The sequence below is a fragment of the Triturus cristatus genome, chromosome 4_1, assembly GCF_964204655.1.
Source record: "Triturus cristatus chromosome 4_1, aTriCri1.1, whole genome shotgun sequence".
In the NCBI taxonomy this organism is placed as follows: Eukaryota; Metazoa; Chordata; class Amphibia; order Caudata; family Salamandridae; genus Triturus; species Triturus cristatus.
The window spans coordinates 729,906,429-729,933,524 of NC_140585.1; the positions used below are offsets into that span (position 1 = coordinate 729,906,429).

The 27,096-nt window shown below is 48.2% G+C and overlaps 1 protein-coding gene across 15 annotated transcripts in view; it reads right to left on the reverse strand.

Moving 5' to 3' along the window:
* C4_1H12orf75 (chromosome 4_1 C12orf75 homolog) overlaps nt 1-27,096 on the reverse strand; it is a 358,071-nt gene that overhangs the window by 201,828 nt on the left and 129,147 nt on the right. The window lies entirely within an intron of this gene.

The window sequence follows — 27,096 nt, forward strand, 5'->3', positions numbered from 1 at the left end:
TTATGCGTTGGGGTCCCCCTGTGATTAGCATGACCTCCTCTGTAAGCCCCTAGTATATAATAGGGCAGGGGGATTAAAACGACCTCTTAAAACAGGCCACAGGGGGTTTTTGCACACGTTAACTCAGGCTCCGTCCCCTCCCTTCACCACTGTGTAAACACGCCCTGTGTCCGTTTTTAGTTGGGAGATTAAGTTCATTTGAATCCTGAGGGTCCCTAGGGTCCAACTAGCCCACTAGGTACCTCCAGTAAGTGCCACAGAGCTGCGTTGCAGAGAGGTGTAAAAAGTGGCACGGCCTGGACCACCTCTCTGCAATGCAGCTCAGTGGCGCTTACTGGAAGCACTTGGTGGGCTAGTTAGCCCCCAGGGGCCCTCAGTATTGAAGGAAAATTATATCCCCAATTTAAAACGTGCCATAGTGCGTGTTTGCACACGTCACCTCAGGCCCCGTCCCCTCCCTTCACCACTGTGTAAACGCGCCCTGTGGCTGTTCTAAGTTGAGAGATTAAGTCCCCTTGAATCCTAAGGGTCCCTAGGGTCAAACTAGACCACTAGGTACCTCCAGTAAGCGCCACAGAGCTGCGTTGCAGAGAGGTGTAAAAAGGGGCTTGGCCTCAGAACACCTGTCTGCAGCGCAGCTCCCTGGTGCATACTGGAGATGCCTGTTGGGCTAGTTGGCCCTCAGGGACCCTCAGTATTGAAGAGGAATTAATTCCCCAACTTACAACTCGCCAGGGGGAGCGTTTGCAGAGTGCTGCAAGGAGGGGGCGTGGCCTCCGGCACGATGCCAGTCTTTTATTTATTTTAATTTTTTAAGAAGGGGGGCTGTGTGGTTCCCCTTCTTATTCTAATTTATTGGCCCTGATGACCCCATCCCCCAGGGCCTGTCTCCTAATTATATTTTTTTGACCCCAATCCCCAGGGCTGGCCACTGTTTATTATTTTTAAAAAATATATATTTATAGACACACCCAGGACATGCTGGACAAACCGTACGTACCTATCACCATGACGATTTGCGTGATATTCATTAAAAGGTGACTATGCATACAATGAATCCACGTGGAATGTATTTACACCACTAGTGAAGCTCCGACATGTCTGATGCCCTACCGTGCCTAATCCCGGTAGACACCCTTGTCGTTTATTTATACAAACATGGGTAGCTATTGACGGGCACATTTAATACACATGCACACCAAGCCATTCAAAGGGGATTCGACAAAAATTCCACCAAAACTATGCAAGAAACCCCCCTCACGGTTAATAAAACACACATCCACTGCCGGATGTGTAATACTTTTTATTTTACTCTCTGGAAAGGGGACGAACATCACTTGAGAGTCACAGCGCGCTCCTGACAGAGCCCAATGCTGTGTTACACCCACCATTGCCTGCTGAGTGCCACACACCTCTGTGTTGTATTCCACTAGCTAGTGCATATGCAATGACACTCTCTAGCCCATGTGCACTGTAACACCACCCCGTGAATATGTCATGCCACACTTGTCTTCGCACGGGTTATATTGCCCCATCTAACGTGCCTTCCTCGATGCCTATGTTATAACGCTCAGTGCTATGCCATACATATTACAATCTGGGATCCATATCTTTGTCACAGTGCATATGCAACGTTACACTCCCCAGCACATATTTTATATTACAACTTTAGAGACTAGTTAGGTTACACAACACTGCCCTGTGCATATTACACTCCAAGGCGCATATCGCATAGCACGCGCTAGTGCCTGTGCTATCTCGCGCTCTCCAATGAATCTGTCATTGCGCACAATGTATTGCATATGATATTTCACGCCCGGTTCATCTTATATCACACTTTTTGGTGCATAGTTTATACCATACACTATATCTAGTTTTCATTTTCAATCGTGCTCTCAGGACTATGTTCTATATAACACTGTGTTCACCTACCCTTTTCACGGGCATTACATTTTGCGATAGGGGGTGGAGGGTCAGGGGGTGTTTCTGCCAAGTGAGCCCGGAGTCAGTCACAAACGTCCTCTTCTTCCTGAATAAAAGTGAGATTATGCTGCATACTTGTTCATATTTTAAGTAGTTCGCACAGACACACGTTTTAAAAACAATAAAGTTCCCAATACCCGCCTTCTCTGAACAGTTAGCTTGCTGCCCCATCCCCCTCCGCCCTATCCTCTGTTGTGTGAATCCATGGACTAGCCTCCTCCCTCCTGCCATGCATGGTCTGATGTGCTGCCACTGCCCTCAATTTAGTATGATGTACCAGTCCACTCCTCCTGCCCTCCATTGCCCAATTCTATGCCCCATCATTGACCTCCTGCTTAAACTCTGTGCTTAGCTTGCTGCCCCTATTCTCCTTCCCCCTGCCCTCAGATGTCTTTGTGTATGCCCCTGCTCCATCCTTTTTGCCCACCATGTTCCATGGAGCTGCCACTCCTATCTACTCTGTGTTCTGTTGAGCTGCCACTCCCCTCCCACCTGCCTAGCATTGTCAGATGACTGTAACCTGTCCCTGCCACCTCCACCCTGCCTGTCCACATGCCATGCCCCTATCCTCTTCCTCCTGTCCTACATGGTCCATTGTACTGCCACACCCTTCTGCCCTCCCTGGTCTGTTGTGCTGCAACTGCTCCTCCTGCCTGCCCCGTGCGGTCTATTGTGAGGCCCCTTCCCCTGAACTTTCTTGTCTGTGCACAGGTCCTGACCCTCCCTTCTATCCTCCATCGTCCTTTGTGCATGCCCCTGCACCCTCCTTCTTGCCCATCATAGCCATTGTGCTACCACTAACCCTCCCACTTGCCATGCATGGTCTTCTGTGCTGCCATGGCCCCTCCCACCTTCCCTGTGTGGTCAGTTAGCTGCCCCTGAACCCCTCCCACCTTCCCTCCATGGTCTGTGTGTATGCCATCACAGTCTCACTGTTGCTCTTCATGGTGTGTCTTGCTTCTAGTGCCCATCCTGCCTGACCTCCATGGCTATCTTGCTGCTCCTGCCCTGCCCCCTTGCCCCCAGCCCTCTGTTTACATGTGCAGACCCCTACTCCCTCCCTCCTGGCTGGTCTGTTCCATTGTAATGCCCCTGATCCATCCCTCCTGCCCTTTATGGTCTGTTATGCTGCAGCTTTCTCTCCTGTCTGTCCATTATGGTGCTGCCTCTTGCCCCTCTGTTCTCTGTTGTCCATGTGCATGGTCCTGTCCCCTCCCTCTTGCTTTCTATGGATTGTTGTGCTGCACTCCCGTCCCGCATGCCCTGTGTGGTGTATTGCGCTGCTGCAAACCCTGATGCCTGCCCTGCAGGGTCAGTTTGGTGCACCTCTCCATGTCCCTCCTGTCCTCTGTTATCCAAGTCCATGTCCCTACCCCATTTCCTTCCATGAACCAATGTACCATACTTGCGAACATTTTGAACTTGGTAAGAGGGAGATTTTGAAAAAAAACTGGGGTATTGATTTTCCCCTTTGAGTTACATTGAAAAAGAGGAGATTGTAGACAGGAGACAGATAAAATAAAGCCCATTTGAGCTTAAAAACATTGGACGTTTCCTGGCTGAATCGGGTCTGTTGGCATGTATGGTTGTACTACCAGTGCCTCTTCCTTCTGCCCACAATGGTCTATTACATTGCCACAGCCTCTCTTGCAAGTCCTGTATTGTTGGTTTGTTGCCCCTGCCCCCCTTTCCACTGCCCTCCATAGTCTGTTGTGCTGCCACGGCCCTTCCTGCCTGCTCAGTGTGGTTAAATTGTTGCCTTTGCACCCTCCTACCTGCCTTCAATTTTCAGAGTCCGTGCCCCTGGCCTCTGCCTCTCAACAGTATCCTAATGAACAACTAGATTGCTAACATTCTATATTTATTACAAAAGTGTGGAACGCCTGACGTCATCTTGATGTAATCAAAACTGTAATACCTAGAGCATTTCCTTTAGAAATTACATATATAAGAGGGTCTTATTGGAATCAAAATTATGGTTAGTGCTCTAAAAGACTAAAATAAGGACATATTTTCTGAGTTTTCAAATAGCGAGAAAGCACTTTTACATTATTTGTTACCTTTATGTTTTTTTATCCAGTTGACCACTTGATTAAATGTTGCACTTAGGGGAGAGGATGTGGTGTTACTTCCAGAACTGCAGACTTTGCAACTGGGGAACCAGGTTGGAGTTTCTGCTTCAGCTCGACATTCTGTGATTCTGGTCAAATCACTTAGTCTCCCCAGGTCTACAACCAAAATGAATTTGTTCTTGTGTGATGTAACCAATGCTCATGTAAAGCACTCCAATACCTGACAAGTCTGCACTATATAACACTGCAAAAACACAAAATAATAAGTGTTTTGCACACTTCTGTCATTGGGCTATATTTGGGCTACATCTGGGTGATTTTGGGCTACATTTGGCCTCTTTTGTCTCCGGTGGCCATCTTGGAAGATTTATTTGTTATGAAGTTTCCTAATTTCCTCATGTACTGCAGTCTCCTCAGTAGGAAATGCTTTCAGTTTTTTACTTTGATTCCATCATGAAGGTATTCAGATATGTCACACATTTGCCATAAATTCTGAATGTTAGCACTCTAGTTGCTCATTAGATCACTGTAGTAAAACTACTGTTCACCATGGAAGTCTGCTCCTGGTATTAAAAGTGCATGTTTCAGTCTGCATGTCAGAATTTTTTTATGAAATAGAAGAGGATTTGAGAAGTCACTCAAAATGTGCCCTCATTTTTTTTCTTCAGCATTAATCATAATTTCTATGGCAAAATGAACCCCCTCATTGTGTTCCTTTTTAAATTAAATGTTTTAAGTGTTACCAGTTTATTCCAATCAAGATGGCTTCAGGTGTGCCATACTTTTGTCATAATGAGGACAGTAAGCGCTCTAGTTGTTTTTAAGAACACTCTGGGACATTCTGTCATTGGGCTATACTTGGGCTACATCTGGGTGATATTTGGGCTACATTTGGGCTCTTTTGTCCCTGGTGGCCATCTTGGCAGACTTATTTGTTATGAAGTTTCCTAATTTCCTCATTTACTGCAGTCTCCTCAGTAGGAAATACTTTCAGTTTTTTACTTTGATTCCAAAGGCATTCAGATGTGTCACACATTTGCCATAAATTCAGAATGTTAGCACTCTTGTTGCTCATTAGATCACTGTAGTAAAGCTACTGCTCACCAGGGAAAACTGCTGCTGGTATTGAAAGTGCATGTTTCAGTCTGCATGTCAGAATTTTTTAATGAAATAGAAGAGGATTTGAGAAGTCACTCAAAATGTGCCCTAATTTTTCTTTCTGCAGCACTAATCATACTTTTTATGGAAAAACGAACCCCCTCATTTTGTTCCTTTTTAAATTAAATGTTTTAATAGTTACCACTTTAATCCAAGCAAGATGGCTTCAGGTGTGCCATACGTTTATCATAAGTAGGACTGTTAGCGCTCTAGTTGTTCTTTGGAACACTCTGGGAAGCTGCAGTAGAACACAAAGGAATCAACTGACAGTCTCTGCCCTTGTTGGATGTACATGTTTTACTGAGAATGTCAGACTTCATTCTCACATGACTGAGAAAGATAATGTGAATTTACAGAAAATAAGCTCTCAGTTTAGCTTATAGATCACCTTCCAAACCTCTGTGGGAAAAGCATGAGAAAATATTTTTTTCTCTCAATCATGATATCCCAGCAGAAGGCTTTTTCACATGGGGAAATCACCTTAGAGCATACCACAATTCCTAAAATGAGTATGGTACCATCAACAAATGATTTATAATGCAACTAAAGTCTTAAAACCTTCTATTAACTGCAATGCTTTTTAATGAGGTGCTATCATGTATATTGGTCCCAAGATGGCTCCCAACACTTCTTGGATGAAGTGCTGACAGCCAATCAGATCTCAGGATGAGATGTGTGGTTAGGCTCCGCCCACATATATATATGATTTTACTTTTGATTTTCTCAGGAACTACTGAACAGATTGACACCAGACCTGCAAAAGGCACATCCCTGACCTGAGGACTACCTCTCTGCCAAATTTCAAGTAATTCTGTTCAGCCGTTCGGGCTGTACCTTGGACTAAAGGTCCCTATGGAAAATTGCATGGGGAAAACGCGTTTTGGGACCCTCCTTTTTTCTCAGCCCCCGCTTGACGAATCCCACCGAGACTTTCAGGGTAGGAGCGGAGCGCCCCACCTATTTTGACAATTTCGCGAGGATTCGTCAACCGGCGCCAAAGTTATTCCAAATAGAATGTTGCGGATTTCCTATGGAAACACGGTCCTAACCATAACAATCTACTGGCGACCGCCAGTAGATAATATATATATATATATATATATATATATATATCTCAGAGGATAAGGGCGAGGGAAGGTGGTGCATTATCATCAGCATTTGGACCATCTGTGGGACCGTTACCACCAGAACAAATGCTTAACCATCCCCACACTTTCACTAAAACTGTAAGACATGGTCACTCATTGTGCCAAATGCCATATTGTAGTTGAACTAAATGTCATCTATTGCCCAGTTTATGGATGCTGTCAAGAAGCATAATTCTGAATATTTGTATCACCTCATCCTTCCATCTTCCATTACTCTTTAAACACAAGTACACATCTGAAAAGTAAATATAGAATACATTTAACTTGGAATTACATACTGCAAGCAAGTGAGTAGCTACACAAGTGGTTATGTCAATGGTTAAGAAGCTGCACAAGTGTATGGGTGTATGAATGGGTACGTGAGAGGCTGTATGGGTGGGTGACTGGGTGTGCGAGTGGTGGAGTGGATATGTGAGTTAGTATCAATGCCTCTGTGGGTGTGTCACTGGATGGGCAAGTAGCTGTGTGGCTGGGTAGGTTAGTGATTTATGAGTGTCTAAATGGGTATGAAAGTGGCTGTATGGACTGGTAACTGCTAGACTTGGCACCATTTGAGTGGGTCTCCCTTCCATGTTTTGCTGTTCCCTCATCTGTTTTTGCTGGTCTAGATGCTTTGGGCACTTTGCCACTGCTGTTCAGTGCCAAAGTGCAAGTGCTCCCTTTTGTAAATTGTTGTATGGATTAGTGATTCCATGATTGGTTATTTGATTTACTTGTCAGACCCTAGTGCAGTGTACCATGTGTGCCCAAGACCTGTAAATCAAATTCTACTGGTGGGCTTGCAGCACTGATTGAGCCACCCACTGAAGCAGCCTGTAAAAGGTGACTGAGGCCTGCAATTTAGAGCCTGGGTGCAGCCTGGGCCTGCCATGTCGAATTGGCAAGTGCACCCACTTGCCAGTCCCCAAACCTTCCCTTTTCCACATGTTAGTCACCCCTAAGGTAGGCACAAGGTACCCCTGTGGGCAGGGTGCATTGTATGTGAAAGATAGGACATGCTATGGTGTGTGTGTGGCATGTCCTGATAGTGTAGTGAAATACTGCCAATATTGTTTTTCACTATTGCAAGGCTATCTGCTCCCATAGGCCAGAATGGGCATTTTGATTATAACATCTTATAAACATAACTGACCCTGGGAACACAATAGGAAAATAAAGTTTAGTATGCCTGAACTCAGAATGTTAAAGTGCATCTTTTAGTGTGGGTGATTTTTTCATTCTGTTTTTGAAAATACCACTTTTAGAAAGTAGGTATTTTCTTGCCTAACCATCCAGTGTGCCTCTGCTAGGTTTGTGTATTGCATGTCTGGCTTGTGAGTGACAGGAGCTGAGAGAGGGCTGCGGCTCTGGCAGTCTGATGAGTCAGAGCTGGGCTGAATGGGACATGGGTTGAATTTAGAGTAGGGGGAGGATATTTCCTTTCACCTGCCTGGGCCAGGTCTGCTTTCAACAATGCAGTCTCCACCTCCTGCCAGGAAGCTGCACCAGTGAGGACAGAACTGGTTTTGGTTGGGTACAGACACACTCTGACTTCAGAGAACAAAGAATGTGTGTGTATAAAAAGGGGGATCCAGACCCCAGAATTTTAGATCACTTCGGTAAAAATCAAGAGGAAACCTTTGTCAAGGAGAAGAGCCGGAGAAGCTGAGGAATATTACTCCCCTCAGGAAGCCCGTTGGGTCATCACCTGCCATTGCCTGCCGCAAGGGACTACAGGAGTCAGCAGCCGTAGCGCATCAACACGCACGTCATCGTTAAGCTCCAGGAGCCGCTATAAAATCTAACGCGGGCTCCCGCAGTGTGGGAAGCCCATTGTGTCATCACCTGCCGCAAGGGAGTACAGGAGCCAGCAGTACAGCAGCCATAGCACATCAATGCGCACGTTATCGTTAAGAGCCAGGAGGTGCTATAAAATCCAAAGCGGGCTCCCACAGCCCATCACGTGCGCGGGCAGCGCCTGGGCAAAGCCCGGGCCAAGGGCGGGACCCTCCTTGCCCGTCAGAGCCCGGAAGAAGCTGGGCTGGGCTGGGCTGGGCCACCCCCCCCCCTCACCCCACCATCATCACCGGCTCGAGGTCCTGGATGGTGAATCCCTGAGGTACTGTTTAATGCTCGACTATTATTTGATTATTGCCCTTTTCTGCTTCGCCCGCTTCTTTCCTTTACCCTACACAGACTTGGCCTGTGGACCTATTGGTTGTTGTCGGAATGGGGAAAGGAAAGGGGATTGAGGCTGGGGTGAATGGTGCGTCCAAAAAGAGATCTAAGAAAAGGTCCCAAAACCCAGGGCACGAAATTGCGAATGAAGGGATGATTGGAGAGCAAGTGTTAGACTGCACTGAGACTATTGTCGCTGATTGCGAGGGGTTGCTTTTGTCACCTACTGTCATTTTAGATGCATCTACCCTTGAAACAACACAGAAGCCTTCCCATGCATCCACTTCGACTGGGCCTAAAAGTACTGGGTGTGGGAAAATCCCAACTCTTTTTGTAAAAGCGTCTAACAAAACTAAGCCAGTATTAAAATCAACACCAGCTCCAGAAGCCCCAGTAGTTAAGCCCCCGTAATCCTCTGAGCCCCTCTGATGTGTGCTTCCCTGAGCTTGATATAATAGTCTATCTTCCCTTGAGTAACCGGTTTGCCTTCCTAGATGACCTTTCGGCCACTAATGACATACATAGCTCTCTGGAGCATATTAGTACTCCTGCTCCTAGGCCCACATCGCACCCCCCACGTGGAGAAATGGGGGCTGACAACAACTGTGTACCCTCCAAATTAGATCTGCAGAGGGAAATAGCTGCCCTAAAAGGTTCCATAGAATCACTAACAACCCTAGTGTCAAAAATGTATCTCAAACTAGAAGAATGCATTAGACCTCAGTCCCCCTCACCAGTGTCCACTGCCCACAACTACGCTAATTTGAGGACAGGGCTTGCTTTACACCACCCCCGAAGCAACCTGACCAGAAAGTTCCAACTAAGAATCCCGCTCGACAGCTAGGCCCACTTCCTGCCAATGGGAGGGCAACAGTTATTCCATCGATTGCCCATGATAGGACCCATAAGGACCCGGGTGAGAAATACAGGGCTGCATCATGGGACCTTGCAGGGCATGGATCATTGTCCAAGCAGACGCCAAAGGGATCAAGTAGAGGTTTTAGTAGGGCATTTCCACCCTCCCAACTTACCCAACTAGCTTAGCCAATCTATTCTGCACCCCAGTCGAAACAAATATACATGACCAACATCCCCAAAGTGGATAGCAACAGTTCCAAATATGAGAACGTAGAAACCCTTAAAAACAAGGCCATACATTGGCTGACATATATCAGGGCTTGTAGATCCATAATAAGGGATGAAATTGTTCAGGCAAAAAGATGTGTCTTAAAAAATAGTCTAACTGATGCCCTAGAACTTATTCTAGTAAACGATCTACTGGTTCAGAATCTAGTTGACATGGAATTGAGATCGCATTCCCCCTCGCCTACAAAGATTAGGCTGAAACTAAATATCCCTCATATATTGGAACAACCTAATACGGCACCTCAGCTTCTCGGGGGCTCACCCATCTTATCACTCACAGAATAATTGACTTTCTACACCCGTAGTAAAGGATCTCAAGTGCATCCCTAGTACAATTTACTAACACACTCCCTTTACAGCCCATATACACCGAGAGGGTCCCCCTCGAGAGCATGCTCTGTAACACACAGCTAGTCCTAGATATTGCTCCAGTCTTTACATTAAGTGATCATGTGCAGGCTATTATTCCGGATACATTTGTCGTCTCCTCAATAAAAACAAACACCCCACACATCCCACTGTCTCCCCAGATTCACTTTTCAATACCCTCTGGTAGGGCGCTGAAGATAGTGTCTTGCAATGTGGTGGGCATATGGGGGAAATTCGACCACCCCCAATGGCTAGCTCATTAACCATCACGAGATTTGTTTACTTCAGGAAATATGGAGTCTGACCTCCACATTTATACCTGGGTTCATGACTTTTCATAGACCGGCCATTCCATCTAAACATGGCCGGCTGTCAGGTGGGTTGCTCATCCTAATCAACATCTCACTCAACTGCGATTTTAAGGAAATGGACACTAACAGTCCTGACATTTTAGGGGCAAGGCTAAACAATGGCAAGGGGAAGTCCATTGACATTTTCAACGTGTATGCCAGAAGTACCAGAGGAGGTAGCTCTCCAACTTTGTATGCCCTGGATCAACTATTGGAAGCTAGACAGGATGGTCACTCCCTAATAGTCGGTGGTGACTTAATGTGACATTTGAACCACTAGACTGGGCAGAGTCCCATGATGTGAGTGAGGAGGAAAAAGCATTGATGGTGCCACCTCTGGAGCTTACCCCTATTAAAAAAATGGTTGAAAGCAGCATTACAGCTGGATGCCATTACTCTAGAACACAGGCTAAGAGCTGCAATGGGTAGAACCAGCTCCAACAAAGGAGGAGGGATGACCTTCAGCGGACCGAATGGGGCGAGTAGGATTGACTATCTCCTAGTAGACCTTGCATTATGGCCCCTGGTACAGGACATGGCTATCATTCCATCCTGTGACAGTGACCATATTACCCTTAGCCTGATTGTCGATCACTCATGGGGTGAGAGGGTGAAGGTCGGATTGATTCCATTGAGTACCAAGGGGGTAATCCCCTCCAATAACAAACGTCGGCTCAAATGGCCTGCCGTTATGGCAGATGAAACTAAGACGAGATGGATCATAAACGATCTAGAAAAGCACCTAGAGACCTTGGGTGCTGAACCAGACGATTGTCCTAAAACATTCGCTTGTAGCAGCTCACAAAGACTTCTTTGTCCACTTGACCAGTTTCTTTCTTGTACATGGACACAAGACCGGGTTAAAACAGGGTAGACCATTGGGCTCCAATTTATGGTTTAATAGGGAATGTAGAGTGCCGAGAGGGAGACTGACCATAGCTATTAGACATAGGGACACACCAAGCATTCGCGAAGCCAGGAAGGAATATAAACAAGCCCAGGCTAAAGCGAAGAGAGAATGGGATGAAAGGAGGTGGGCCGATCTTGGGGAGGCCATCCGCCATCCAAACAGCAGGAAGTTTTGGACTCTCTTGTCCAAAGACAACTTTGAAAGATCGCCCCCTTTGGCCAACAATATTCCAGCTGTAGAGTGGCATAAACATTTTAGCGACCTCTATTCTCCCATTGGAACATATGTAGGCTATCTGGTTTTAGGTTTAAACCTATAATAACTGATAAAACCCCAACAAAAGGAAAATAGTCACCACCAGTGCAAACATATAAACACCGAAAAAACACCTTCACAACCACAAACGAAGTGCCATACAAACAAAGAAAAAGCTAAGTGAAAGTGATTTTTTTTCTTCCTGAAGGGGCCAATACAATATCATTTTTTTTTTTTTAAATAGATTTTATTCGTCAATAAACACAAAGTGCAGGCTCCTGAAGTCCCAGGGGTACCTGCCAAAGCATTGCAACCATGATATCATTGACCTTTTACATTAGTAGAATACTTAAAGATGCACTACATTTGAAAAACAAACCCGACCCCCCCCCTCCAACTCCCGAATCCCCCCGAGCGCACTATACCATGACCAATAAACAGCATCCTGTATGAGCATAAGCTAGACAGTTCCGACCCCGGGCCCAGAGTAAGCCCTCCCGCCCCATGGGAACAAAAGGGACCCCTCCTCCCGCTCCTCCGGGATTGGCTCCAGGAGGATACCCCTGTAGTCTGCCCAACGCTTCCATATCTTATAATGTTTACGGGGACACCCCCTGGCAGCGAATATGGGGAGCTCCAAACCCATGCTAAAGTCCAGACCCCTCTTCAACACGTTCAGAGAGGGAGCCACCGGAGCCTTCCATGCTCGGGCGATATCCCTCTTGGCCAGCGTAAGGCCCAACAGTATCAAGTGTCTCTTATATACGTTTCCAACAATATCGTCCATGACGTGCAGAAGTGTCAACTTAGGGTCTGCGGGGAGATCCCAACCCAGCACCTCGGATAGGCAGGACAACACCCTCTCCAAAAACGAGACAATGACACACAGAGCCATACCGTGTGATAGAAGGAGCCCTCCTCCTGCCCACATCGGAGACACTCCGGAGACGTGATCAGTCCAGCCCGCCACAGCCTCCTACGGGTAAAATAAGCCCTGTGCAAGTATTTAAATTGAATGAGGCGTAGTCGAATAGCTATTGCTGCCCCCCGGGGTGAGGCCAGCGCCTCCATCCAGTCCGTCTCGTCGAGGGGCCCAACATCACCCTCCCATTTCCCCTTTAGATGCTGGAGCGAGGGGGAACTGTGAATGACGAGTGTTCTGTATATCTTGGAAATTTTCCGCTCTAGGAGGTCCCCCATGAAGAGCTTCGCTTCCACTGGGCTAAACTCGGCTATGGAATCCAAGCCCGCTAGGCTAGGGGATAGTGCATGACGGAATTGGAGGTACCTGTAGAACTGTGTCCGGGGCAAGCTGAATTCTTGTTGTAGATCCTGGAAGGACTTCAGGGCACAGTCCTGTACCACATCGCCTATTGTGGAGATGCCTATCCGATCCCACACCTCAAACCCGGACAGGGCCGCCATCTGTGGTAATCGCCCATTGTGCCACAAGGGGGTTTCCCGCGTGAGCACGTTCCACCACCCAATTCATGTCAGCGCCTGGCACCAAATCTGAAAAACTACCTGCGTCGCCGAGGGTAAGCGTGACCGGAGCAGGGCGGAGTACAACAGGGTGTGTATCGTGTATGGAACCATGAGTCGCCGCTCCACCGCGTAGGCCGGATCCCCCCTGTCCCCATACCACCACTCATTCAGAACTAGCAGGTGGGAGGCCTGATAGTAGGAAAGCATATCCGACGTAGCCAGTCCCCCTTCATACGTTGAAAGGAAACATGTCCGCAGGGCCACCCGAGCCGCCCCACCCTCCCACAGAAACTGACCCAATGTCTAGTTCACCCGACGGAACCAGCCCGGTGGAATCGTATACGGATGATTCTGCAGCTGGTACAGAAGACGGGGAAGGGCCACCATCTTAAAAATCGCAGACCGACCGAATATAGTGAGCGGCATACAGGCCCACAATTTGATGTCTTGGCAAACGCGCTCCCACATGGGCACCACATTACGCTCCCAAGAAACCGCCGGGGTAGTTGATAAGAACACCCCTAGATACTTGAGTCCCCCCGCCGTAATCCGCACCGTGGAAGCCCACTCCCGCAACTGAGTTGGACCCCCCAATACCCACAGGGTAGACTTCCGGGGATTCATGAAGAGACCCGAAGTCTCACCAAAGATCTGCATGATACGGAGTATCCGGGGCCCCGTGCGGTCAAGGTCCGTCAGGAAAAAAAAAAGGACGTCGTCCGCATAAAGAGCAATGCGATCGACCAGTCCATTCTCCCACTCAAAACCGGAGATTTGCGCGTCTATCCGAACCCAGGCTGCCAAGGGTTCCATAGCCAGGGCAAACAGTTATGGGGACAGGGGGCACCCCTGGCGTGTTCCACGTTGTACAGGGAAAGTCGTTGAAGTCGCCCCGCTACCCTGACCGAGGCCGTAAGCTCCGTATATAGAAGCCGCACATAGGATATGAACCGCGGACCAAAGTTCAAGCGTTGCAGCAGCAGGAACAGATATCGCCAGCTGAGGGAGTCTAATGCCCGATCCATGTCCGCCAACAACAGGGCTGCTGGAACCCCCAACCGCTGTACCTCAGTAATCGCAACATGGGCCCGCCGAATATTATGCCGCGTAGCGCGGGATGGCATAAACCCCGCATGATCTGGATGAACCAACGAGGTAATGTATGGTAAGAGGCGGTTGGCCAGGGCTTTCACCAGGATTTTTGCCTCCACGTTGAGGAGGGAGATCGGACGATACGAGGCGTGCTCCTCCGGGGGTCTGCCTGGTTTGTGGAACACCACAATTTCAGCGTGCCTCCAGTCTCGAGGTAACAATCCACACTCTCGAGCCTCCTCCACCACCGCCGTGTAATGTGGACCCAATTGGAGGAAGTACTTCTTGAAAAACTCACTCGGGAACCCATTTGGGCCCGGGGCCCTGCCCGGGTTGAGGCCACCCAGCGCCTCCCCAAATTCCTCCACTGTAAGCGGGAGATCCAATTTAGTCCTAGCCGCCTCTGATAAGGCCATGATGGGGTGATCATGTAGGAACCGCTCTACTTCCGTTTCCTTGAGGCATTCACGGGGACTATATAGGCCTGCATAGTATGTAGCGAAGCTATTAGCGAGCGCACCTGGTTCTGCAAGAGGCGTGCCCTCCGGGTCTACGATCCCCGGGAGATCCTGGGTATGATGCACACCCTGACACAGCCTGTGTAGCATTGCGCCTGATTTATCCCCCCATTGGTACACCCGACTCCTGGTGGCCAGCCAAACCTGGCATGCCTCGTCTAGAGAGAGCCGTACATCTGCTGTGCGTATAGTAGTAGCCGCCGGCGGGACACCTCCCCCCCGTTCTCCCGGCCCCTACGCTCCAATTCCGCAACCTCGGCCTCCGCTTGAACCAGCCCCGCTCGGCGCTCGCGGCGGGCCGCCGCGCAGTATGAAATATCCGCCCGCGAAGTGTCGGCTTCAGCGCCTCCCACAACATATCTACCCCGGACACGGATCCCACATTCAGTGTCAAGTATTGATCTAATGCCTTAGTCATGTGAGCCCTATAGTCGTTTTGTTGCAGGTGCCACACCAAGAGCCGCCAACGAAATGGCCGCCCGCGCCCCCCATCCGTAGGACCGCCGACACTGGGGAATGATCCGAGAGCCCTCGTGGAAGAATCTCCCCTTCCTCCAAAGGGGACTCCGCGGCCCCAGATAGGAAAATGTAGTCGAGGCGGGAGAAGGAGCGATGTACCGCCGACAGGTATGTATATTCGCGGGCAGTGCTATGGCAGCGCCGCCAGGCATCCACCCATACCAGGCCCCCGACCAGCGCATTGAGTTTTGTCGGCCCACCCTCCCCTCGCCCTCGGCCCCCCGACTGTCGGTCTCTGGGGAGATCCATCACGTCATTCCAGTCTCCCCCTATAATCCCCAGAGCCTCTGGGATGTCTGCCCAGCGCGCCAGGAGTTGTTCAGCAAATGTCCAGGACAGGGGAGGGTGGGCGTATACGCTACCAAAAACTACCTGTTCCACCCCTATCTGCCCCAGAGCAAAGATATATCTCCCATGTGTGTCTGCCCAAGTCCGGTGATGCGTAAATTGGACCCGCTTATGTACCAATAGGCCTACACCCCTGGAACCCTGAACAAACCCCGAATTAAATACTTGTGTGTAGCCATAGCGCTGGAGGCATAGGACTTTCGTCCCCAACAGGTGCGTCTCCTGTAGGAGCAGTACATCCACCGCGGCCCTCTTCGCATATTGCAGGATAGCCCCCCTCTTGATTTTGTCTAGGGCACGGCGGACATTCCAACTCAACACTTTAATTGTGGCTACTCGCTCACTAGTCCCCTGGGAATCTGCCACCATGGGAGGAATGACAATGGTATGATAGCAACAAAGAGACCCCGGCGTCTGTCTCTGCCCATGCCCAGCTCTGTACAAAAGTGCGGTCAACACCCAACCCAAAACCCCCACTACCCAACACACCCCCCAACCCCGCCTCCCCCACCCCATACCTCACAAACGCTGAAGTACCTGTCGCGGTGAGAAACATCCCAAGGCCCCAACCATGAACCTCAGGAGTTCCCAACCAATGGATCCCCAACTTGCCTCCCACAACTAAAACACAGAAACCCCACCCGCAACCTGCTACGGTGGTATCTGCCCTTCACTCCATTCTCCAGGGCCGAGGCCACCCCGCGCACCAGGAAAGTGTAGCAGCCAGCGGCCAGCCCATGAGGCAAAGGCAAACAGAACCCGAGCCCATGGAGCTCCCGGGCCCTCAGGAACCAGACGGCGGATGACCTGTCTCCGAGTCAGCCCTACGCCGCCCCCCCCCCCCAGGCTAATTGCAACGGCGGGCTCTGGAACGCCATTGTCTCTTTGAATTTGTTCCCGCCGCCTCGTTCTGGGACGAGTCCGATTATCTACCTGGGGGTGTATGAGGACGCAGCTTTACTGTCTCATCCGTCCATTTGAATACGTCCTCCGGCGAATCAAAGAACAATATATGAGACTCGTAGACAACCCTCAGGCGAGCAGGATAGAGAAGGGCGTAGGATAGATGAAGCTCTCGCAGCCGAGCCTTAGCCGCCAGGAAAGACTGACGCTGCTGTTGGACAATGCGCGTGTAATTCGGGAAGACAAGGATACAGGAGTTTTCAAAGTGAAGGGGCTCCTTCTCTCTGGCCTGGCGGAGAATAACATCTCTGTCGTGGTAGTTAAGGATTCTGGCAATGACTGGCCGCGGACGGGCCCCCACCGGCGGCTTCTGGATGAGTGCTCGGTGCGCCCGCTCCACCTCGAAGCAGCAGGACAGCGAGTCAGGCGGGAGCCAGCCCTCCAGCCATTGGGAAAGAAAGCGCTCCATGCTACTCCCCTCGCAGCCTTCCGGAAAACCCACAAAGCGCAAGTTGTTTCTGCGGGCCCGCCCTTCTGCATCCTCGACCCTGCCCGCCAGACCCCGCTGGGTCGACTCCAAGGCCGCCACCTGCTTCCTCAGCGTCGCCACCTCATCTTCCACTCGACACCCTGGTTTCAGTCTCTGTGATGAGGGCAACCGCTATTGCGTAGATCCTGGCGCAGCAGCATCACATCCGAGCCAACTACCCCAATCTTGGCATCCAGCATGTCCCGGGACTGCGTTATAGCTGCTAAGAGGGCAGCGTTGTCCGGTGGCGCCGCCGAGGAGCCCCCCGCGGCCGCCCCGGCCACGCCCGGGCCCGTAAATTTATCAATCGGCCCTTGTTTCGCCGCGCCTCCGCCATGTTTGTCCTTGCTCATTGTCGCAGACCCCACTCCTAGGCCACGGCCGCTCAAGACCCGGTGGACCCGAGGGTAGGTCGTCTCCGCCGCCTACGATGCTGCCTCCGGGATGTTGCCCCTTACTCTTAGGCACCAAATGTCCGGTGAGAGCAGTAGGGATCAGGGTCCTGACCACCCCGCCCCAGGCACCCAGCCGCAGTCTCCTGGTCCGCGGGTCCCTGGCCTGTTCCGGACTAGGCCCAATCACCGCCAGAAGGATCCGGCCGCCCCCTCTCAAATAAGGCCCCAGGGAGGGCGCGACGTCCGCACCCACCCAGCCAGCCAACCGAAGCAGGTCCCTCTGTCTCAGGGGTCCAGGAAGCTGCAGCCCGCCCTGACCGGACCGGATTACTGTCCGTCCATCCCTGCCGCCCCCAACAGGTCTCCTCACCCCCTGCAGCCCGAATCGGCCGCCGAACCCCTGAGTCTCTGGTGCAATTGGGTGGGGTGGGGGGGGGGTAGGGGAAAGGGAGCGCGGTGCCCGGAAAGCCAGGGGGCGACCCTGGTGCAAGGCCCACTGCCCGGCCAGAACACTCACCGCACCTCTCCACCACTCGTGCTACTCCAGGCCAGGACGCCCCAGGATTCCTCCGCAGGTCCCCTCCAGGCCAGGCTGAGTCGTCTCTACCCAGGGCGCTGCTCCGCCGACACAGTCTGGCCACCGCTGGGCTCGATGCGGGTCTCCACCGCGGCTCCGCGCGCGAAGGCCAGGCCCCTCCTCTCCACATACTGGAGACCACGGCTCACAGCGCCACACTAGGCCTGAGGGCGCCGCTCAGGTGTCTGGCGGCTTGCGGGGGACTCCAGCCCTCGAAAGTCGCTCGGGCTGCCACCGCTGTCCACCGCACCTCACTGCCGTCACGCAGGGCACCCCAGCCCCGGGGAATCAGGATAATATGCAGGATATCTGTCATGGACGGGAACCGACTCAGAGCCTGTCCACCATCTTGGCTCACCAAGCCACGCCCCCATATAATGTAATTTTATTATACAAGGCAGCAGCAAGAAAGACTGGGCTAACATTCTGCTTGAGTTATGTTGTTTAGAGATGTCACTAAATTATTATTTCTTCTTCCTTCTGCTTGTTTCAGTTTTGTGGTGTTTCGTCTAAAGATGCAGTGTTTAGAAGCATGTTTTAGGTCTTATTTATTTTATAAACTGTAGAGAATCAGGAAATATCAAAATCATATTTAATATTTTGGCTACATTTGATTTCACTGATCAGTAAAATGGCTGGTTTCATAAGAATCTTTCCCAATATGTACCATCACATTTACCACGGACAGAGAATGGGTGAAATCCTTGGATACATCCACCACCTATTCTAGCGAGTCAGTATTGATTGTAGGTGAAGTGCCAAAAATACCAGGCTTTCAACATGTGAAAAGAGTGTTGACACCAAGCATCTGAGATAGTGGTGAAAATATGACACCAGATGTTTGGTAAACATGGGATGCAGTGTCACTTGGAACGCTACTGCAAAACGTTCCTACCAAGTTCAATAAAGATTGAAGTGATGTTGTTTATATTTGCAGTAATTCAGCTTATATGAAAAAGTTGTATGATAGCCTGAGATGAAGTGCTTCACTGTAAAATATCTTTGTCACTTGCTAGATGGTATGCTGAAAGCATCTTTACAATCTTCAAAGTTAATGAAGAATGCGATTGACTTTGTGGTCCATTCTGGTGCACTGTTTCGTAATGCCCAGGAACTCAAATGCAAATATTTCTCATTTTGGGCTTTGTGTGGCATCAAAGAGAGAGTCATCCTAACTGTGTCATTTAGCCGGTGGTTCTCAGTGCTAGAGGCTGTGAATGCTATATTATCCTTGTGGCGACCGTTTTCAGAATTTTTGCTTAATGATTATGCCAAAGGCAAGTAGTGTCTTTGGTCACATATTAATAGTGATGTGAAAAAGTACAGTCTACTGCATGCTTAGGTTTTTACAGGAAAACATGACTGCTGTAGTGGGCATAATCAAAATACAAGAGTCTGAAAACACCCTTGTCTACCAAGTGTTCAGCGTGATTGGTGTAGATGTGAAACATCTCCTTGAGAGTAGGCTGGGCGACACTTTTAGTGACTTTGGCACTGCAACATGCTAGACTTCTTGCCACTTGGTAAGCAAAGAAATGTTGAGGAGCAATTCAGGAAATTTTATTTTACAGTCTATAGGAAATGGCTTGCAATGATGTATAGAAATGTCCCTTCACCAACCATGGCATTTGAAGTTAATGAAGCCTGAGGCACTCTGCACAAGTTCTAGATCCCTTCTGAATTTTCTACAGTCTTTGAAAAGTTCTGCTTCATTTTTGACTGCTTCAATAACTGAGGGCAATACAACATATATGTTTCAGAACATGTCCCAGAGAATCACAATCTTCGGGAGCACCAGTAATGGCATGGAAAGCTAGGTCGTGTACTGGCTGTTTTGGCATTGACTGTTTCAAGGGCCAATGCCGAGAGGGCCTTTTCACAGATAAACGTCCACATAGGAAGGACAGAGCAAGCGTGCATGAGCAAAGACTCACTATAGAAGTATTGTATGATGTACTACTATAAGGTTTATTTGCAAAACTATACCCAGTACACAAGCGGTCTATACACATGCACTATCAGTGCAAAATGTGTGCAATAATTAAAAAGGAAACATTCCATAAACACCAGAAAAACACTGTTTTTGTTGTTTTTAATGGCTCAAAAGTGTGTAACCACGGATAACCAATGTTTTTTTAAGGTATTGAAAATACTGGGGAAAAAAACCCACCAGAATGGACTAAAAATAGAAACGGAAAACAGGTCTAACCATATGATAGAAATCAGTAGTTCCAGGTTATTAGGCTACCCAGCGCGTATCCTTTCAGTCTCTAGAGAGGAAATGTTGTCCTCCCTGGACGCAATTGTACCTGCGAAAGCACTAGGCCTGGATGGCATCCCAGGTGACCTTTTTTGTGTAGGCAGGGAAAACTGGGCTACATATTTTATGGTATTGGCCAACGACATGGCTGGTGGGGGGAGGCTTCCAGATTCATGGAAAGGGGCTGAAGTAGTACCCATCTTCAAGAAAGGGGACAGGTCGATGCCTTCCAACTACGGTCCGATCAGCTTGATCAATTGTGCCCAAAATGTCTTCGGTCATTCCGTCCTGGCTAAAACCAAGGACTGGATGGATAAGAATGACATCCTCTCTCCACTCCAAGCAGGATTCCGAGGGAGGACCGGCACAATGGATCAAGTATTTTGCTTAGTTATGTTATACTGGAAGGTTGTTGTCTTGGGCAAGGGAAGTGTATACCTTGCCTTCATTGATTTAAAAGCCGCATTTGACCTTGTGCCAAGGGACTCATTATGGCGGGTGCTTAGGGATATGGGAAAGCCTTTGGAGATCCTGAAAGTATTAGTTAGGTTGCATGATGGAAACCACGCCCGGGTGTGGTGGGGAAATCAGGGCCAACTTACCGAGCCCATCACGATCCAGCAGGGGGTCCGCCAGGGATGTGTTTTAGCTCCAACCCTTTTCTCCCTGTACGTTAACCAGGTAGCAGACCTCTTGTGCACCCTACTAGCTGATGCACCATCTCTGGCGAACCAAAAAATTGCTACACTGCTATTCGTCGACGATACCCTACTGGTTTCCAAAACTGCCATGGGTCTCCAAAAACTTTGAAACCATTTTAATGTATTTTTCGAGGAGAGAGGCTTGGTCATTACCACCACGAAAACCAAGTCAATGATGTTTAACCCGCACAAATCTTTCAAGGGGAATATACCTCTGGATAATGTCCCGCTTGAGAGGGTTAGCTCCTTTGATTACTTTGGTATTAAATTATCGGAGGGAATGGCTTGGAAGAAACATTTAGAGAAGGTTTCCTTGAAATGTACCCAGCTTACTGGGGCTTTGAGGGATCATTGCTTGTTGTATACCAGGCCCATAGCTCCTGCTCTTAAATTGTAAAACTGCAAGGCCGTGACTAGTGCCCTTTATGGGGCGGAGCTGTGGGGCACAGCACCCTCTAATGAGGTCATAGCTGTGGAAAACAAGTTCCTTAGGAACCTGATATCCCATCCCCTAAGTACACTCCTTCTCCCTCTTAAGCTTGATTTGAGTATTACGTCCATTAACGATCTTGCGAGGCTTCGCCCACTGTTATTTTGGCATAGAATGGACTCCACCCCTGATTTGGCACATTATGCAGCTGCTTTTTGCGAGATTTCTGATTTGGACACCGCAAACAAAATTGGCTGGATTAAACAAGTAAACGCCCTATGGTCTAGTATTAATTTGCCAATTCAGGCTATTAGCCACCCACCTTCATACTCAAGAAGCCAAGTAAAACTTCTGTATTGGGCTTGGGTCGACGAGAACAACTTTCAGAAAAGTCAACCTGGCAGCCTTACATATGCTTTCACTGACCTGAAATCTAATTGCCATCTAGAAAGCCATTTCAATATCATCAAGGTGCCAGCCGACAGGAAGTTGTATACACAGTTTAGACACAGGAGTCTACCAATTAATGCTTTTATTAATTCCTGGCAGAATAATAAACTCCAACCTAAGGGCTGTCCTGGCCGTCCATGTTCACATAAATCTTTCGGGCATGTACTTTTTGCCTGCAAAGCGTACGCGAAGCCAAGAAGCAAATGGCTAGCTCCTGTGTGTAGACAATTAGGGACCCAAAGCTCTAAAGATGCCCTACGGATTTTAAAATCAGATGCCAGACCTCTTCTGGCATGTGCCACTGCGAAATATTTAGGCCATTTCTGGGCGATTAGAAGGAGGGCACAGCTAACAGGGTCAATTGGTATGAATAGATAAAACAGACTGTGCTGACCAATCCGACTGTATTGACCAATCAACGCTGCTATTTTATGGTTGTATTTACTGTATCTTGTTTTATCTATTGTGACTAGCGCTAGTGTCTTGTTCTTAGATAAGGGGCAATCCTCTCTTCTGCTCATTGTGCAGGCTATTAACCCGGAAATTGATTTACACAAATTTTGATGATGCACTTGCACTCTAGCCCCACAACCATGTTAGAGAGACCAAAGTTATGAATTGTTTAACGTGCACATTGTCAGTCATTTTTTATTATGTCAACTAGAGCGCTTTTACTCCTCATTTGCACACTTGTCTTCTGAAACGCTCTTTTAGTCTATAATGACACACTCATGATTTGTATGGTTGCCTCTTTTATGGTTTATTAAACCGAAATAAAGAATTTGAATTGAATTGAATTACTGCCCCTGTGCTGTTTGGGATTGGCCTGCAGTGGCTGCTTGCTGCTAAGGAAAGGAGAAAAGGACTTTACCGTTTTGCTTTTTGTCACCTGCTTGAAGAAAATATCTCCATGGCTTGAAATTGAGCTTGCCTCCTGTTCTGAAGTCTCAGGAACACAAAGACTTCACCCCTTCTCTCCGCCTGCATCTAGTGCTGTTGTTTTAGCTGCTACAGAAGCAAATTGCAACACCGATGCCGTCATCTGCACCAAAGCTGTGAGCGCTGCTCCGACTTGTGACGTGGGCCCGACGCCTGCTGCTGTGCCACATCGACTCCGAAACCCACTTCATCATTGCGGAGCCGATCCTCGACGTGGGTGATCGCAAATCCATCGACATCGCGATATCGTAAGGAACAGTGGTTTTGGCGCCATTGTGACGTCACCTCCCCGATCTATTTTTGATATACCACTCCTAAATGGTCACTTTTTTTTTTAACCCTTTCCAGGTTTCCTATAAAGAAGCCCAATTTAGTCGTTATTTTTGTGAATCCGCTGATTTACCATGGGGTTCAAGGCAGCCCCCGTGTGATCGGCGGTGGATCTGCAGATTCACATAAAAGCCCTTAAAAGCATTCAATAATCTGCTGTTAAAGCTTTTCATTTCGGTTGACTTTTGTAAAATATGGTCAATTACAAGACATACACTCCCTACTGAACAATTTATGTACACCAGTCTGCTTTTCAGTTTCACACTGCAGTCTCTTTTGTTCCCTTCCCCCCACACTTTTACCTCTAATTCCATGGTAACCATGTTTCCAATAGTTTCTGCCTACCAGTAGGTGAAAAGTTCACAAGACTTTCTCTAAACAGCATACTAGCGTCACATTAACTGTAGCAGGCGTGGTTGACTTATCAATTCCAAGCATATCCCAAACAACATACCGTGTTTTTTTTTTTTGCAAAAGCCACTCACAGAGGTACTTACTTTTTTTGTTAAGGTCACTACCTAGTTCTAGTTCCCTGCACATCCCTACTATTCAATTAAATATGGTCTTTTATATTTTACTTGTCCTCTGTTTTAGCTGCCTTTCCTCTTCAAAACTGCCTCATTCTGCTGTAGTCTTTTCCTGAGTGCTACTCCGGTTTGTCTCGAAAATGGTCAGAGTCTGAATCGTGGGCCATAGTTTTGTGTTTTGGGCCAGAGAGAGCACTAGAGAAAATGACATTGACAGGGACCTATGTCTATCTAACGTGGACATTGCCTGGGTTTCCCAGAGAGGGTTAAAGTGGCATCAATTGCTGCCTTTGGTAGAAAGCACTACAGATTGCCAACATCAAGACATCATGATTGTGCACTGTGGTGACAATGAGCTAGGCACAATTACTGGGGTAAGACTTGAAATCCTAATCATGGAAACACTTTTCACACATACTGACTTGGAGTTCTCCAAAATTTGTCAAAGACAAAAGTGGCAGTGGTCAACCCAATTTTGTCTGCAGATAGAGAAAACCAGGATACATATCAATAGAGCAGTTTCTGCATTTCTCCAAAACCACAACATGGGCTCTATATACCATAAACTTACGCTTCGACATGGACGGAATATATAGAAAACACGGAGTCTATTACAGACACATGCAACATGTTGTACCTCAACAACTTAAAAGACTGCCATTTGCCTGGGCCTCCCTATAAACCAAAATCACAGACTTTAGATGATTCAAAATCAAGCTGCTAGAATTATCTTTCAACAGCCTAGACATTGGAACACAAAGCCACTGATGAAGGAGCTTCATTGGCTCCCAGTGGCACAGCGATCCATGTTTAAAACCGGATGTACTATCTTCGAAGCGATCCACAGAAAAGGTCCCAAATACCTATCCACTAGGATCCACAGATATTCCCCAAAACGCAACCTCAGATCTGCGCAAATGAATTTACTGGTGGTCTCGAGATTTAGATGCAAAAGGATGGTAGGGTCACGATTCTCCACATAAGGACCCCAACTTTGGAACTCTATGCCCATTGCAATCAGTCAGGCAGCACATTACATGTGTTTTAGAAAACAGTTGAAAACATGGCTACATACTCAAGCCTATAGCAAGGTGTGGACTCATAACCGTGGTTACTAACTCAGCACCAGAGACCCGTTTGTGTAGCGCGCTCTATAAATCTCCCCTAACATACAATAACTGCATCCTGTTCTATGTGGAGTTATCTAAACCCGTAAACAAAAAGGGTCTTTTTAGAGACAACCCTTTTCCCAAACACTGATTTTTTTGTTTTCTAATCTTTTTTTCTAATTTCTCCCTGAGATACGAGGATCTGCTGAGGATCCTCAGCCAAATAAGGCGTCTGCTGGCTATACTGCAGGTGGACTTGCGACCGCTCCGCACATCCGCTCCTAACCAAAGCCCACATTCCATACAAATGAAAACACATTTAATACAGTGGGTGTGTGAGCGGTTCTATGGGTGTGTGGGTGGGTGTGTAAGTGGCTGGGTGGGTGTGGGAGTGTGTGTGTGTGTGGGGGGGTCTGCAGTGGGTGTGTGACTGGTACTAAGTATCTGAGTGGATGTATCTTTGAATGGATGAGCAAGTGCTTGTGATTGGGTGTGTGAGTGGCTGTATCGATGTCTGATTGGGTTCGTGAGTGGCTGTATCGATGTCTGATTGGGTTTGAGAGTGTCTGTATAGATGTGTGAGTGGGTATGCAAGTGGTTTTCAGGGTCTCTGAATGTGTGAGTGGCTGTACGAGTGGCTGTACGAGTGGCTGTACGAGTGGCTGTACGAGTGGCTGTACGAGTGGCTGTACGAGTGGCTGTACGAGTGGCTGTACGAGTGGCTGTACGAGTGGCTGTACGAGTGGCTGTACGAGTGGCTGTACGAGTGGCTGTACGAGTGGCTGTACGAGTGGCTGTACGAGTGGCTGTACGAGTGGCTGTACGAGTGGCTGTACGAGTGGCTGTACGAGTGGCTGTACGAGTGGCTGTACGAGTGGCTGTACGAGTGGCTGTACGAGTGGCTGTACGAGTGGCTGTACGAGTGGCTGTACGAGTGGCTGTACGAGTGGTTTTGTGAGTGGGCATGTGTGTGTGATGGTTGGGTGTATAACTGGGTGTGTAAGTGGCTGTACACGTGTATGTGTGGGTCTGTGAGTGGGTGTATGAGTGTGCATGTTCATTTGGGTTCTGAATCCTCAGCAGGATGAACATGGGGGCTGGGCTGAGTGCCACCGTGGATTGGATGATTCTTGCATGCCCCAAAACATTTTTTGGGACCATTTCTTACCCATGGGGTTCTCTCACCCCCCCCCCCCCCCATCATTCCCATAGGGTCAAGATACCTCCATCCTGACACCTTATATCATGTTTAGACTTTATTCCCCCCACCGGAAAACATGTAACAATACACAAAATGGCAGCCGCAACCTTTCTCTCGGGTTGTGGCCAGCCAATCACGGCCTTGCTTTTGGCATGGGGATCTGTAGCTCCACCACAGTGGATCTGCATTTCTAGATATACATAGATCTGTTATCTTTAATAACTCCAAAACTACCGAACAGATTTACCATAAATTACAAAAAATCACTCTTTCTGGACCACGTTCTAGCATTCCGCCAAATTTGGTGTAATTCTGTTCAGCTATTCAGGCTGTAGTCATGTCTAAAATCTCTACGGGAAACTGTCTTATTAAAAAGCGTTTTGCCCCCCCCCCCCTCCTTTTTCTAGGTCCCCGCTTGACGGATCACCCCAAAACTTTCCAGACAGCAGCTGTAGTGAGCGGCTAAATTAGTTTTTAATATTTTGTGAAGATTCATCAAACAACGCAAAAGGTATTCGTAAAACAAAAAATGCTGTCTCTTTGGAAGCCAAAGGGCACATTTATGAAAGAACAGGTTTGCGAGTCCTTAATAGCGATTTTTTGCGAATCTCTATTAAGGATTCGCAAACTGCTATGTAGGTAGGTTTCGCATTTAAAATAGCTATTCCTACGCATTCCTCATTTGCGACTCGTAATTTGCGAGTCGCAAATAAGGAATGGCTTCCCATTCATTTCTATGGGCCAAGAGGCCCATAGGAATAACTGGCAATTGCGTGCTCAATTTGAGAGTACCCAACTGGCAAATTGCGCACGCAATTTCAAGGGTTCCAAAAGGACACCCTGTTGCACCCCTGAAATGTACGTGTGCACATGTGGCGCACATACATGCCCTAAGGGCATGTATGTGTGCCACATGGCATTTTGAAAATTACTTGAAGTTGGTGGTAATTTGCGATTCCTTACAGCAATATCACAATTTGCGATGGCTACTGGAATAGCATTTAGGGAATCGCAAATTGCGATTCTCTAAATGTATGCGCAAATTAGGGAATAGCAAATTTTGTGATTCCTTATTTTGCGAGTAGGTTTTTCTTTCCTACATTGCCCACAGCTAAATTGTGAACGCAAACACTGAAATTCTGCGAATTTCAGCGTTTGCAAACGCAATTTAGCTTGATACATCTGGCCCCAAGCACTAAGTATAGCTACCCAGTAGGATAGATATATATAAAAAA